Below are 14,489 nucleotides of genomic sequence, written 5' to 3'. Positions count from 1 at the left end.
CAAAAAACAGGGCGGGTCCTGGACTCATCGTGTCAAAAAAGAAATAAACTTATCAGGTAAGCATACATTTTGTTTTCTTTTTAATGACACGATGAGTCCACGGATCATCTTAATTACTAATGGGATCTAATACCAAAGCTAGAGTACACAGATGATACAGGAGGGACAAGACAGGGAACCCAAACGGAAGGCACCACTGCTTGAAAAACCTTTCTCCCAAAAACGGCCCAGGCCGAACAAAAGTGTCAAATTTATAGAACTCTGAAAAAGTGTAAAGAGAGGACCAAATTGCATCCTTGCAAATCTGCTTCCCAGAAGCCTCATTCCTGAATGCCCATGAGGAAGCAACAGCCTTTGTGGAATGAACCGCAACTATCTCAGGAGGTTGCTGTCCAGCAGTCTCATATGCAAAATACAAAAGACTTGGCGAAAATCCTTAGTCGCCTGTAGGTAAAACTTTAAAACACAGACCATGTCCAAATTGTGCAGAAACCGTTCCTTCTGAGAAGTAGGATTAGAACACAAGGGAGGAACAACAATGTCCTGATTCCGAAACCGAAACAACCTTAGGAAGAAATCATAATTTAGTACATAAAACTACCTTATCAAAATGAAAATAAGGTAAGGGGACTCATACTACAATGCCAAGAGCTCTGGCACTCTGTGAACAGAGGAATAGTCACAATAAATAAAACTTTCCAAGATAACAGTTTATTATCTAAGGAATGCATAGGCTCAAACGGAGCTCCTTGAATAATTTTTAAGATCTAAATTCAAACTCCAAGGAGAAGAAACTGGTCTGAACACAGGTCTGATCCTGATCAATGCCTGACCAAATGAATGTACAAATATTCCAAAGGTAGGCGCACTGCAAATAGCTGAAGTCACTCGTAAAAGATAAAATCCATTTTTATTGAATGTACAAAATATAAAAACATAGATGGGCTCACCAGCCCTGTATAAGCTCACAGGTAAAAACACCAGGTGTATCAGGAAACAACTCAGACGCGTTTCGTGAGCATGCTTGTTCACTGCATAGGGAGTGACCTGTGTACACCTCCATTTATGCCACAAACATTTAAAGACACAGTATGTACATATATGACATCAATAATTTAAACATTAGCATTTAAACTGGCTACAAAAACACTATTGTCTCAATCTAGATAACAGTATGATTTTAGTACATCACAACTTAGGATAGTGAAATTGTAGGTGAATATATATATGTATGTTTAATATACATGTGTTTAATGTGACTATACACTGCAATTGATTATTAGATTTTAAACTTGCTACTAAGTACAAGTAATATCTATCCTAGAAAACAGTAAGGAACAGTATCTAAAAATCAAATGAAAATATAACTACAAAGTGAATAACATATGATTTTAGATGTGAAGTATGTACAGAACCTAGACTATAGGCTAAGTTTAGCAGATATTATGGACTTTAATATTAGTCATTTAAAATTCACAGATTTAATCTTATTAAAAATAATAGCTATAAATAAGATTAAATCTGTGAATTTTAAATGACTAATATCAAAGTCCATAATATCTGCTAAACTTAGCCTATAGTCTAGGTTTAGCCTAATGCTAATGTTTAAATTATTGATGTCACATATGTACATACTGTGTCTTTAAAAGTTTGTGGCATAAATGGAGGTGTACACAGGTCACTCCCTATGCAGTGAACAAGTGAGCATGCTCACGAAACGCGTATGCGTTGTTTCCTGATACACCTGGTGTTTTTACCTGTGAGCTTATACAAGGCTGGTGAGCCCATCTATGTTTTCATATTTTGTGCATTCAATAAAAATGGATTTTATCTTTTACGAGTGACTTCAGCTGTTATTTGCAGTGCGCCTACCTTTGGAATATTTGTCTATCTATCTGGATTTGTTGGCGGACCTGTCCTAGGCAGCATAGCAATACAGCTGATTTTGCCTCCTGTACACCCACTATCCATTGAGCCGTGGCGGGAGACCGGGACCTTCGCCCCTTTAAGCCTTACAGCGTTAGTGCATAGTGCGCTCCCAGACACAGACACCCAACTGCCTCCCAAATGAATGTACGTCCGGGATGACGCCAGACGAACCTGAAACAAAATAGGCCCGGTCACTATGTCTTTCAGAAATTCTAGGAATCTGAATCCTACTCCTTTTAAGAATATCCTAGGATTCGTATTAGAATAAAAATTTAAGCCATAACAAAAGGATAAAGTCATCCTAGGCACAGACTTATGAACCTGATTCATGGTCCCAAAGACCAATTCCTAATCCACTCTTTTTTTGTATAAAATAAAGCTTCAGGAAAAATGTATTCGGATAAAGGAAGGGACCTTGATGTAGAAGGTCCTTCCTCCACAGACACTCCCAGTGGAAGATGTGACAAGTCCCCCAGGACTGCAAACCAATCCTTCGGACCACGCCGGTAAAATGAAGATCACAGACACCCTCTCCTGCTTAGCTCGAGTCAAGGCTCCAGGAGAAAAATCAAAAGAAATAATTAAAAATGCAATATTGAAATTCCAGGGTAAAGCCAAAGCGTCTATTATAACACCCAGAGGAATCATTGACCTCAATCCGAACCTCAGCAACTCGACATTCTGTCGAAAAATCATGAAGTTCAAATTCAACTGACCCCATAGAGAATCAGACTGGAAAGGCACTCCCGCTGGAGATTCCACTCCCCTGGGAAAAAAACACTGCCCACTTATGAAAACCGCCTCTTCGAAGAACTTTCTGGAAAGTGGGTCATCGACAGACAGAAATTGTGGGTCTCAGCCCACTAAACTATCTTGGCTACCTCTGTCATAGCCAATAAAACTTCAAGCCCCCCACAGATGAAGTAAGATTTAACTTAACCTGATAAACCCAGCCGAAGCTAACTGAGGCCAGGCTAGGAGAAGATTGAAAGATTACTCTCGTTTATAAAAAGATTATTGGAAGATCAAACTGCTGATAACTGAGGTAGAACGGCCAACTGGAAGTTCATTGCTGCTACCCTTCCCAATTACCTCCCAGCACAAAGCCACCGATGTGACTGTGCTAGGCAAGAATCGAAAAATTCTTGAATTCCTGACTACTGTCAGTTTCATTGATGAGGGAACTAGACTAGTTCTCCAAGCAAACTACCCTTGTAGTTAGAACTAAGTAACTCTTTTCCAAAGAAATCTTCCATCCATGAAACTGTAGGAAAAATTGGCATAATCCTGCTCATTGAAGGGAAGGCGCCTGAACCAGAATGTTGGTACTGCAATGTTCCGCAATCGGAGCTCCACCAACAGAGATCACAGATACCTCTGAGAAAATTCTGAAAACTATGGCCAGTCCGGAAAAGGTCACGAGTTGGAATGTTTGTCTGGGAAAAACAAAACTTAGAAATTTGAGATAGTCCTTGTTGATGGGAACATGCATTTAGTATGCATCCTTCAAATCCCCTGTGGTCTAAATTGACCCTCTTGGACCAAATAAAGAATGAAAAGAGAGATTCCATCTTGAAATATGGCCCTCTGAGAACCCTGAGAAGAACCTAAAATAGGTCTGAAGGTTCCCTCCCTTGGGAACCGTGGACAGATCGGAATAGCATCCCTGACCTTATTCCTGCCTGGACCAGGAACTATCACCCCCAGTTTGGAGAGGATCCGTACATGGGGTAAGAGCGCCTCTCTGGAATGCTGATAATCTTGAAAGCAGGAACTTGCCCCTCAGAGAAAAGACTGTAACTCTAACTTGTATCCCTGGGACACAATGTAAACCCCCCCAGGGATCCTGATCCAAAACTCAAGTCTGATTGAAGAAGGAAAACCTGCCTCCTTACGGATCGGGTGCACGTCCCACATGCTGTCCTTGATTCAACAGCAGGCCTCTTGGACTGTTTTCTCCTATTCTAAGCCTGATATGGTCTCCAGGAAGGCTTAAACTGCTTCTGCTTGGGAGAAGGAGTGGAAATATTTTCCTAGAAAACTCGAAAGGAACGGAATTATCTCTGACGTCACTATAGTTATTTTTCTTATCCTGTAAATGAAATATCCGCAGACCAAGATTTTTACCATAGTACTCTGCGGTTAACATGGTAAAGCCTGACTCATAGCTTCCCCACTTAATAAATCTCTGTATTAAGGGAGCCTACAAACTTAAAGGCCTTTATCCTATCCCTGCGCGTGGAAATTCTCATCCACCATGGGTATCGAATTCCATTTAAGAGAAGGAGAAAAAAGGTTACTGAGCATCTTTCATGCCTCAGCAAATAACTCTATAACCCTATCTGGTACATGAAATACTACCACCCAGAAGGGCACATAATAATATTAATATAATCTTACTGGACTCTCTCGGCTAGACTACGTCAGTAGATTCGGAGTCACCCAGTGTAGCTAGATCCTTCTCAAGTAGCAAATGGAGGTAATCAAGCTAAGACAAAAGGAAAACAAACATAGAATCAGATAAAGGTATTACCCATCTGAGTCAAAGAATTCCTTATCAGATACTACCGAAGTATCTTCCTCCTTCAGTTACAGGGAAGAAATATTCGGAACAGTTACAACTGAATCAATCACACTATTCCCTGATTGAAAATATGTCCTCTTGCACTTTTTCCTATAGCGTGGGAAAACCAGACAATATATAAAAAGCAAGGAAACTCCAGGTTGAGTGTGAGAGGAAAACACAGGGCACTGCATGTGGGCTCTATATTTTTGGGAAATTTGTGGCATATCTTGATAATTGTCAAAAGACTCCTAAGCAGCATGCACCTTAGAAGGAGTAGGTTCAGAACAAGTCAATCTTTAACTATTAAAGATCTCTCAATAAGTGATAAATAGAAAAATGGATTGGTAGCACACCCTTGGCATCCAAACCTGAAATAAGAGACACCAAGCAGGGCCTCTAGGTCAATCCTGAGTCACAAAGGATGATTTAAACCAATAAACAACTGAAGGCTTTCAATAAAAAGTAACACATAAAAAAATGTTACTGTCACTTTAAATGTTAAAATGTAACTCTTTATTTTTGTGTGCAGAAATAAGTTAACTTAACACGCAAGAATTGCAGAACCTATCTACACCTCAGTTTAAACCTGCTGAGGTGCCTCCTCTTACACGTTTCAATCATTGTTTATTTTGATAACAACTAAACTTAACATAAATGGTACATCTCTTAAATAAATCCGGAACGCAGTTTTATGTAGCGTTGGTCGGACCCACATATTTGCAAAAATACCAGGACTTAGTTAGTGTTAACACCGTGGTATAGCAGACTATTGGAATCATGTAGTGCTCTGCCTTCCGATAACGGAATGGTGAAGAGTGCGAATTTACAAACATAGTTCCGCCCTTCGTGGGCGTGATTACACTTAATCTCCCTGTCACTGTGCATAGAGAAAGAGACAGCGCAACTCAAAAAGGCACCAAAACTATCTCCGCCCATCGTGGGCGTTACCACATATACTCTCCCGGTTGCCATTTTTATGTTTAAAGAGAGGCCCCCAGGAGCTAACTGCACGCTTTTTTTTTTTTTTTTTTTTTCTGTTTATTATGCCTTTGTTGATTATACAATTCTACTGTGTTTTTTTATTTATAATTTTATAACAAAAATGTAAGATAAACAATAGTGAAACTTAATTAGAAGAAGCAATACATTGATAAACAATACAGTAATAATTTCTCACAGATCAATTAGGCTTCAAACTAGAACATAAATATTACATCAGCTTTACAATTTATAACAGATAATTATTGGTTCTTGGCTATCTTTTCTTGAACTTTTCTAGATACATTGTTGGATATTTTTTGATATTTTTTGACTATAATCTTTTTGACTATAAACTGATGATTTACATTTACCATATAAGCTATTAAAGAACTAATGATTGACCCCGTACTAAATTCAAAAAGAGAGAAAAAGAGGCAGAAAGAAAAAAAAAAAAGAATGAGTTCCTTAAAATAATTAAATTTCCCTTTTTTTCCCTTCTCCCTTCTTTTTTTTCCCCTTCTTCCCTCCTCCTAACTAAAAATGCATATATTCCTCCACCTGACTACCAAATACCTAGCAGAACTATTTCAATGTTTCTGAAGGGGAATATCAGATAATCAATTTCAATATTTTAATAAATTTAGACCATTTTTTGAAAAAAAGGGTTTTTTCTCGATCTGAGTTCAGGTCTGTAGCTAATTGTTCGACTAAGTATTGTTTTTTAAGATAATCTTTTACTTCCATAATTGACGGTGAAAATTTGCTTTTCCATTTCTTGAAGATCAAATTCCTGGCCGCAAGAAAAGTCAAGTTTACTATCATAGCATCATTTACAGATAAATTCTTGTCTGTTAGAAAGATACGGCTAGATTTAGAGTTTGGCGGTAGCCGTCAAAACCAGCGTTAGAGGCTCCTAACGCTGGTTTTGGGCTACCGCTGGTATTTGGAGTCAGTCAGGAAAGGGTCTAACGCTCACTTTCCAGCCGCGACTTTTCCATACCGCAGATCCCCCTACGCCATTTGCGTATCCTATCTTTTCAATGGGATCTTTCTAACGCTGGTATTTAGAGTCTTGGCTGAAGTGAGCGTTAGAAATCTAACGACAAGACTCCAGCCGCAGAAAAAAGTCAGTAGTTAAGAGCTTTCTGGGCTAACGTCGGTTTATAAAGCTCTTAACTACTGTGCTCTAAAGTACACTAACACCCATAAACTACCTATGTACCCATAAACCGAGGTCCCCCCACATCGCCGCCACTCTATTAAAATTTTTTAACCCCTAATCTGCCCACCGCACACCGCCGCCACCTACGTTATCCCTATGTACCCCTAATCTGCTGCCCCTAATATCGCCAACCCCTATATTATATTTATTAACCCCTAATCTGCCGCCCCCGCTATCGCTGACCCCTGCATATTATTATTAACCCCTAATCTGCCGCTCCGTACACCGCCGCAACCTACGTTATCCCTATGTACCCCTAATCTGCTGCCCCTAAAACCGCCGACCCCTATATTATATTTATTAACCCCTAACCTGCCGCCCCCAACGTCGCCTCCACCTACCTACAATAATTAACCCCTAATCTGCCGACCGGATCTCACCGCTACTCTAATAAATGTATTAACCCCTAAAGCTAAGTCTAACCCTAACACTAACACCCCACTAAGTTAAATATAATTTAAATCTAACGAAATAAATTAACTCTTATTAAATAAATTATTCCTATTTAAAGCTAAATACTTACCTGTAAAATAAACCCTAATATAGCTACAATATAAATAATAATTATATTGTAGCTATTTTAGGATTAATATTTATTTTACAGGCAACTTTGTAATTATTTTAACCAGGTACAATAGCTATTAAATAGTTAATAACTATTTAATAGCTACCTAGTTAAAATAATTACAACATCCTAACCTAAGTTACAATTAAACCTAACACTACACTATCAATAAATAAATTAAATAAACTACCTACAATTATATACAATTAAACCTAACACTACACTATCAATAAATTAATTACATACAAATACCTACAAATAAATACAATGAAATAAACTAACTAAAGTACACAAAATAAAAAAGAACTAAGTTACAAAAAATAAAAAAATATTTACAAACATTAGAAAAATATTACAACACTTTTAAACTAATTACACCTACTCTAAGCCCCCTAATAAAATAACAAAGATCCCCCAAAATAAAAAAAATGCCCTACCCTATTCTAAAATTAAAATAGAAAAGCTCTTTTACCTTACCAGCCCTGAAAAGGGCCCTTTGCGGGGCATGCCCCAAAGAATTCAGCTCTTTTGCCTGTAAAAAAAAACATACAATACCCCCCCCAACATTACAACCCACCACCCACATACCCCTAATCTAACCCAAACCCCCCTTAAATAAACTTAACACTAAGCCCCTGAAGATCTCCCTACCTTGTCTTCACCACGCCGGGTTCACCGATCGATCCAGAAGAGCCTCCGATGTCTTGATCCAAGCCCAAGCGGGGGGCTGAAGACATCCATCCTCCGGCTGAAGTCTTGATCCAAGCGGGCAGAAGAGGACATCCGGACCGGCAAACATCTTCATCCAAGCCGCATCTTCTATGTTCTTCCATCCGATGACGACCGGCTGATCTTCAAGACCTCCACCGCGGATCCATCCTCTTCTTCCGACGACTAGACGACGAATGAAGGTTCCTTTAAGGGACGTCATCCAAGATGGCGTCCCTTGAATTCCGATTGGCTGATAGGATTCTATCAGCCAATCGGAATTAAGGTAGGAAAATTCTGATTGGCTGATGGAATCAGCCAATCAGATTCAAGTTCAATCCGATTGGCTGATCCAATCAGCCAATCAGATTGAGATCGCATTCTATTGGCTGTTCCGATCAGCCAATAGAATGCAAGCTCAATCTTAATCTTAGTGTTAGGTTTATTTAAGGGGGGTTTGGGTTAGATTAGGGGTATGTGGGTGGTGGGTTGTAATGTTGGGGGGGGGTATTGTATGTTTTTTTTTACAGGCAAAAGAGCTGAATTCTTTGGGGCATGCCCCACAAAGGGCCCTTTTCAGGGCTGGTAAGGTAAAAGAGCTTTTCTATTTTAATTTTACAATAGGGTAGGGCATTTTTTTATTTTGGGGGTCTTTGTCATTTTATTAGGGGGCTTAGAGTAGGTGTAATTAGTTTAAAATTGTTGTAATATTTTTCTAATGTTTGTAAATATTTTTTTATTTTTTGTAACTTAGTTCTTTTTTATTTTTTGTACTTTAGTTAGTTTATTTCATTGTATTTATTTGTAGGTATTTGTATGTAATTAATTTATTGATAGTGTAGTGTTAGGTTTAATTGTTTATAATTGTAGGTAGTTTATTTAAAGTGAAGGTAAAGTTACCTAATTGATGATCCGGAATAACATTCTTTGTCCCAAATAAATAAGACTTTCATTCATCAATTTTTTCGAAATTTTCTCTAAATTAAGTTATAGCCGTAAGCAAACTATTTCATAAGCTTAGCCAATTCAACCCATTTTTCTTTTCTTTATTTTTTCCTGGGTCACGTTCTGAAACCATCCAATTGAAATTCTGGCCGTTAGGTGGCCGTCAAACTACGTCACAAGACTCCTTTTTAAAATGCGCATGCGCTATACTTTTAGTATCCAGATTGAGAACAAAGCACGCTCCGGACCCGCATTACATTGTTGGATTTTAGTGTATCGCATGCGCAGTAGCGTGAGAATTAGCCGATTTGCGCATGCGCTTTAGAGACGATCCTCGTGAACGCGCTTTAGAGATCCGTATAGAGCGGGTGGGACCGCTCTATACGTCACAGCAAATAAAATCAGGAAGTAGTGCTTGGGAGGAGTTTTCATGCAAACCGTAAGCAATTATATATAGATTAAAACTGTCAAAATATTTAAAGAATAGTAAAATAAAGTTAGCGATTAGCTTCTTCTACTATTAATTGATGCAATAACGTCTTCCAAGTAAGAACAATTTACCTTCACTTTAATTTATTTATTGATAGTGTAGTGTTAGGTTTAATTGTAGCTTAGGTTAGGATTTATTTTACAGGTAATTTTGTAATTATTTTAACTAGGTAGCTATTAAATAGTTATTAACTATTTAATAGCTATTGTACCTGGTTAAAATAATTACAAAGTTGCCTGTAAAATAAATATTAATCCTAAAATAGCTACAATATAATTATTATTTATATTGTAGCTATATTAGGGTTTATTTTACAGGTAAGTATTTAGCTTTAAATAGGAATTATTTATTTAATAATAGTTAATTTATTTCGTTAGATTTAAATTATATTTAACTTAGGGGGGGGTGTTAGTGTTAGGGTTAGACTTAGCTTTAGGGGTTAATACATTTATTAGAGTAGCGGTGAGATCCGGTCGGCAGATTAGGGGTTAATTATTGTAGGTAGGTGGAGGCGACGTTGGGGGCGGCAGATTAGGGGTTAATAAATATAATATAGGGGTCGGCAGTGTTAGGGGCAGCAGATTAGGGGTACATAGGGATAACGTAGGTTGCGGTGGTGTACAGAGCGGCAGATTAGGGGTTAATAATAATATGCAGGGGTCAGCGATAGCGGGGGCGGCAGATTAGGGGTTAATAAATATAATATAGGGGTCGGCGGTGTTAGGGGCAGCAGATTAGGGGTACATAGGTATAATGTAGGTTGCGGCGGTGTACGGAGCGGCAGATTAGGGGTTAATAATAATATGCAGGGGTCAGCGATAGCGGGGGCGGCAGATTAGAGGTTAATAAGTGTAAGGTTAGGGGTGTTTAGACTCGGGGTACATGTTAGGGTGTTAGGTGCAGACTTAGGAAGTGTTTCCCCATAGGAAACAATGGGGCTGCGTTAGGAGCTTAACGCTGCTTTTTTGTAGGTGTTAGGTTTTTTTTCAGCTCAAACAGCCCCATTGTTTTCTATGGGGGAATCGTGCATGAGCACGTTTTTGAAGCTGGCCGCGTCCGTAAGCAACGCTGGTAGCGAGAGTTGCAGTGGCGGTAAATATGCTATACGCTCCCTTTTTTGGAGCCTAACGCAGCCATTCTGTGAACTCTAAATACCAGCGGTATTTAAAAGGTGCGGGGGAAAAAAAGCATGCGTAGCTAACGCACCCCTTTGGCCGCAGAACTCTAAATCTAGCCGATAATGTCTATCGGCGTAAGCTTGAGGGGAGTTACTTTCAACACTTTGAGTAGCCAAAATTCTATTTTACTCCAGAACTGTTGTATTTTGGGGCAATCCCAGATCATGTGTGTTAGATCTGCGGCTGGTAATCTACATTTTGGGCACTTATTAAAATGTACATTATGCTATTTGTATCCTTTAACTGGAGTATAATAAGTTTGGTATATTAATTTTATATGGGACTCTCTCCAGGTCTCAGCAATAGTAGCACGGAAAAGCAGGGATAAAGAGCGAGATACATGTATCTCTTGATCAATACCAACAGAGATAAGATTTGTCCATTTATGAGCTAAATTTTCTAGATTAGATCCTCCCTTGTATGAGACTAAGTATGCGTACCAAGTAGATATCGAAAAATTACCTGCTTTAGCCAGAATAGGCCAGCTGTCTAGTTTGCCCCAAGACCATATCCAGGGAAAATTATTGACTAACTGCGTAGCATAGTGTCTGGATTGCAGGTATGCAAATAAATCATGATTGTTAAGGTCAAACTCTTGTTTCAGCTCTTCAAAGGATTTAATGTTTCCATCCTCTGGATTGATGAGCTGTGATACCAAGTAAAGCCCATGCCTATGCCAGTTCTGTAGTAATAAAGATTGTGTGCCCTCTTGATATTCTGGGTTACCTAAGAAGGTTTGATATCTGGGAATATTAGTATTGACTTCAGCTCGCGCTCCAATCTTGCTCCAGGCCTGAATTATCGTATAGATTGTTTTACATAATTTGGCTTGTTTAGGGATTGAATGACAAGGAACGTGAAGCAGAGATGTCGGCTGGAGTGGATACATCATGTTAAATTCTAGCCCGTTATCTGTGAAGTGGTTTGACTCCGTGATCCAGTCGACTGCAATACGGCCTAGAAAGATCAGATTATAAAGATATATATCAGGAAGAGCAAGGCCAGCAAGATGCTTGGGCAGAGACAGTTTCTGAAGAGATATTCTTGGGTTTTTTGACTGCCAAATAAAGCAACGGAGTGCAGTATTAAATTTCTTGATATCATAGGATTTTAGCATGATAGGAAGATTTTGTAATATATAAAGAATTTTAAGCAGAATAACCATTTTGAAAAGGGCAATGCAACCTGATATTCAAAGAGGGAGGTTCTGCCAGTTCCTCATGTACATAGTGGCTTGTGAGAGAATTGGAGAAATATTCAGGGCATACCAATCTTGAGGGTTATCTGACACAATGATCCCTAGATACCTGAATGAGCTAGAAACTGTCTTAAATGGGTTATCTATCAGAGAGTTCTTTGTTTTTCTTAACCATAGCAGTTCAGACTTCAATTTATTCACTTTGTAGCCTGAAAATTGGCCGAATAATTCTATTATGTCCATAAGCTTTGGGATATTTAATAAAGTGTTAGACATATATATCAATAAGTCGTCTGCATAAAGGGCCAATTTCACCTCTTTCTTTTGAATTGTTATGCCTTTGACCTGTTGTCTGATTTTAATAGCTAGAGGTTCAATTGCAAGATCAAAGAGAAGCGGCAAGAGCGGGCAGCCTTGCCAAGTTCCTTTTTTCCAATCTAATTGTATTTGATTCCCTTCAATTTATGACTAACCTAGTAGAAGACTGGGCGCAAATATTTTTAACTAAAATGAGAAAGTTATTACTAAACCCAAACCATTGTAATATATCCAGTAGGTATTCGTGACCAACGTGGTCACACGCTTTTTCAGCGTCGATCGATAACACTGCGGCATCAGAATAGTTTTTCAGCATGCTTCTCTCAGTATTTTTGAAATAATCGATAACCAAAAGAAGCTGTCTGATTTTGGAGGTCGAGCTGCGTTTAAGGAGAAATCCTACCTGATCTTTATGGATAATCTCTGGTAGCCCTTCCTGCAGTCTCTTAGCAAGGATGGAGGTGAATAGCTTGTAGTCAGTGTTCAGGAGGGCAATGGGCCTGTAAGATTCTGGGATCTCTCCCTGGTTTAAGTATAAGGACTGTGTGCGATGCTACAAAATTGGCAGGAATTTGAGCATTCTTCTTGTAATAGCCATTAAAAAGTTTAGGCCTAGATTTGGAGTTTGGCGTTAGCCGTGAAAACCAGCGTTAGAGGCCCCTAACGCTGGTTTCTTACGGACTCTGGTATTTAGAGTTCAGTTACCGACACTCAAAAATCACCCAACGCTCAAATTTCTACCGACACCTCAGACCCAGTAGTAAACATATTCCGACAAAATAAACATTCACGAATCACAAAACAAATATTACACAAAGTACACTTACACTCATACAAACACTACACTATATTTATTTTTCAGATTTATTAATTTGTCATCAAAATACAAAGGATCAAAGTTGCGTGATCTCGGATGTTAGAAAAAAAACTACACAAATCCATTTTCCCATTGACTTACATTGACACACGGGAAAAGACCCTCATATACCTACATCTAACTAATAAGATTATCACAAATATACACTCATCGATGCATACAAACAATATACACCACATGACATACAAAAAATATTTATTTATTACAAAAAGAACACGATTTAGTTACTTTTTCACACAAGCTCATGACGTCACTCACTTTACGAGGAAAACCAGTCTTTGAAAAAAAAAATTACCAAATTTTAGAGCCTCCATTGACTTCTATTGGGAAGACATGCTTGTGCATGTGAAACCCACATTTCCCTAACGCACGCAAATAGCGTAGACCGAAAAACTCCAAATACCAGCGCTAGAAAATACATGCTTTTATGCGTTAGACCCAGCTATGATAAATAGATCAAGAAATGACTATTTCCCTATGGTGGATTTATGGATTGTACTTATTGAATATTCACAACACCATTAAATTGTTTCAGACTTTTATATTACATTAACTACAAATCAACATCACTAGTAACAAACTTTTCTTTATCAAAATATTACATTTAAACGGACACCAAAATAATGTAAACTTTTCAGGATTCACAAACACTACACAATGGGAAACAATTCTCATTTACCTTTATTATTGCATTTCATTTATTCAACTCATATGCTTGCAGCAACAGCATATCTACATAGGCTTAACACATGATCAGTCATGGATGCACATACATTACTTTTAACATTCACTCATACATGTGCATTCAAATGATGGTGGAAAAACACATTACATTCTCTCTAGGAATCACAAAACAGAACATATGGATTTTACTGTACTTTTAACATCATGATTCCATCACCAGAAACCATTAGGAAATACGTACAACAAGAACATCATTACACCAGATTACAGATGTCACTTTATGGGAAGGAACAACAATGCCAGACCGCTATATAGAAGTCAGCATATGTGGGACACAATCACAATATATACGTACATGTACATAACACGCATCACCCATCACGCAACCACAAAGCACACATTTAGATTTTATTCAGCACACAATAACAATGTAGCACAATACAACAACACAATGAGGATTTCAGAACTACATAGGCAGGTTAATAATATCATGACGTCATTAGAAGATTCAACCATACACATCACAGATTCACGACTGTACCGCCCCTTTCAGAAATTTACCACTCAATACTACAATACAACATATACGTAAATAACAGTTTGGAACAGCATTATTAGGGAGATTTGAATGGGACAATCAATAAATATTGTCAGATCGCAAATCACTTATATATATAATACTACGGATGACAGCCGGAAGTTATTCAGTATTAGTGCCATTTGAATGGGATGCATACAATATTGACAGCTCGGCAATCACTTATATATATAATACTACAGATGACAGCTGGAAGTTCCGAATTATTATGCAGATTTTAATGGGACGCG

Source organism: Bombina bombina, chromosome 6 (assembly GCF_027579735.1).
Source record: "Bombina bombina isolate aBomBom1 chromosome 6, aBomBom1.pri, whole genome shotgun sequence".
Lineage (NCBI taxonomy): Eukaryota > Metazoa > Chordata > Amphibia > Anura > Bombinatoridae > Bombina > Bombina bombina.
This window is presented reverse-complemented; position numbering follows the sequence as displayed.